The sequence below is a fragment of the Panthera tigris genome, chromosome A3, assembly GCF_018350195.1.
Source record: "Panthera tigris isolate Pti1 chromosome A3, P.tigris_Pti1_mat1.1, whole genome shotgun sequence".
NCBI lineage: Eukaryota > Metazoa > Chordata > Mammalia > Carnivora > Felidae > Panthera > Panthera tigris.
Window position 1 is genome coordinate 123,671,065 of NC_056662.1, and position 2,604 is coordinate 123,673,668.

Consider the following 2,604-nt stretch of genomic DNA (forward strand, 5'->3'; position numbering starts at 1 on the left):
TCATAAAAGCTTTTGGGTGGTGGTGCCCGGGGGGCTCAGTTGGTTAAGCGTCTGACTTCAGCTCAGGTCACGATCTCAAGGTTTGTGAGTTCGAGCCCGCATCAGGCTCTGAGCTGACAGCTCAGAGCCTGGAGCCTGCTTTGGATTCTGTGCCTCCCTTTCTCTCTGCCCCTCCCCTGCTCACGTTCTGTCTTTCTCTCCTTCAGAAATAAATAAACATTAAAAAAATGTAAAAATACATACATACATACATAATGTTCCCCCCCCCGCCCCGCCCTCCAAAAAATAACTTAGGCAAGTGTAAGTAGTTCCCTCCTGTGAAGAGTAGATCCCACTGTACCCGTATTTCTCACCTTGCCTTCCCCCTGTCAGGCACTGCCTAGGAGCTGGGGTAGAGCAGAGAGCACAATAAAGTCCCTACCCTCCTGGAGCTTACATTCTAATGAGGTAAGAGGGACAATAGACAAATGAATAATACCTCAGTGTGGTGTTAAGTGGCAAGAAGAAAACTCCATCAGAGTAAAGGGATAGATACAGAATGGCTGGGAAGACATGAGTGTTTATCTGAGGAAGAGTCTCCAGAGAAGCTCTTCCTGATAAAGTGAATTTGAGCAGAGACCTGGAGGAAGTGAGGACGTGAGTGTGCGGGTGTATCTGGGAGGAAATGGTCTAGGCAGAGGAATTAAAAACACAAAGACCCTGAAGCAAGAGTGTCTGTTTTGTGTGAGGAACAGCATCCAGGGTGGCTTAAGAGAGGGCAAGAGGGGTAGATTTGAGAGGAAGCAGAGAGCCAAGACATAAATGTCATGGTAAAGGTTTTAGATTTATTCCATGTGACAAGGGAAGGCCTTACAGGGTTCCGAGCAGAGCAGAGACATGATCCAACTTGAATTGTAAAAGGAACACACTCACTGGCTGCTGGCTACAGAGTAAATCAGAGCTGGGTGAGGATGGGGGGCAGGGAGACAAGGCTATGCAGTGGTCCAGTTAAGGGATGATCATAGCCCAGACTACAGTGGGCATGGTGGAAAGGGTAGAAAATGGGCAGAATCTGCATATTTCCAAACGAACAGCCAACAGGATTTTCTGATGGATTGTATGTGCAGTATTAGAGAAAGATGAAAGTCAAAGATGACTTCAGGGGTGACTCAGAATGTTGATTTGAACAAACAGGAAGAATGAAGCTACCACTAGGAAGTGCTTTTAACTCTGGGATTTTGTATTTCTCTGAAAAGAAAATGAAAATCAGGAATCAAGAAAGGGACATGCCGAGGACCCGGATGCAATACTCATAGTCCACTAAAGAGGGTGACCCTGCAAATGTGCATGCTGATGGATATATAAAGATATGACATTGATGGTGGGCATGTGGGTGCAAATGCAGGTGAGCCCAGGGCACATGTGGAGGGCATTAGTTGTGCATTGGGATATTTGTGTATCATAAGGTAAACCCAGACCGAATCTTGCTAAAGTAGCAGCTGGAAGCACAGTTATTCACCTTGTTTTGACTTCGTACTGACCTTGGACTTGAATAATCCAAGAAGATTTATCCAGCTCTAATATCATCTACAGAAAAGCCTTGAGGCTTTATTTGGGACTTTGTGTAGACGTCAAAAGGACTAGTTTAGAATAAGGACCACATACTCTAATGAGAACTATAATCAGTTTACTCTAAATTCTTGTAGACAACACAATATAAATGCTGTGCAGAAAGTTCTGATCTAGGTTTCTCCTCATTTAAAAGCTGGTGAAGATCCATAACTACTATAGCCAGGAGAATAGTCTCTTCCCCTCAGGTTTCCCCTGTCCAAGGATTCTTCCATATCTTCCTTTGTGGTAACCACACTGAGATTGTCCCACATGGTGTAGTTTGCTCTGGGATGTTTACTTCTTGTTTCATACATTTGTTACCATTCATGGCCTAGGATTCATAGTTTTTGCTTATGTCTGTATTTCAAGGGAGGATTTGCTTCTCTCTAATATGCTCTATAAAATGCTAAATGTTGGCTTTACTTGTCAACCCAAGAAGGCTACGTGATGGGGCAGCTCTCTTTTCTCTGTCATGCTGTATTTTCTCTCTAGAATCAACTTTCTCTGTGAACTTCTGCAATGGGAGGGGTATTTTAAAGCCCTTTGACACACGCAGCATACCAGAGACCATGAACACCAGGATGAGTGAGTAGGAAATATTCATTTCCTCTTCTACATCAGCTAGAGGAAAAAACTCTGTTTCTTCATCTACTGCTCTCAATATTTCATTCTGGTCACCAAATGTGAGGGGAGAGGGGTTCCCACACCAAGCAATTCTCCAATTCTCTGTAGACAACAACTGGGTGTCTTACAATTCAATTTTGACACGATCTACCTGGGATTAGAGCAGACCCCACTGGTTAAGGACTAGTCCTACAAGACTTCACCCCCTCTCCCACTTCAGACACCAATTACAAGTCCAAGCTGTCACATGTGCTTGTGATCTACTGGATATAACTCAGAGGTTCCTAGGTTCCCACGACACCCACCTCACATGAGATAATTTGCTAGAGCAGCTCACAGAATTCATGACAATAGTTTACTTACTAGATTACTGGTTTGTTATAAAAGGAC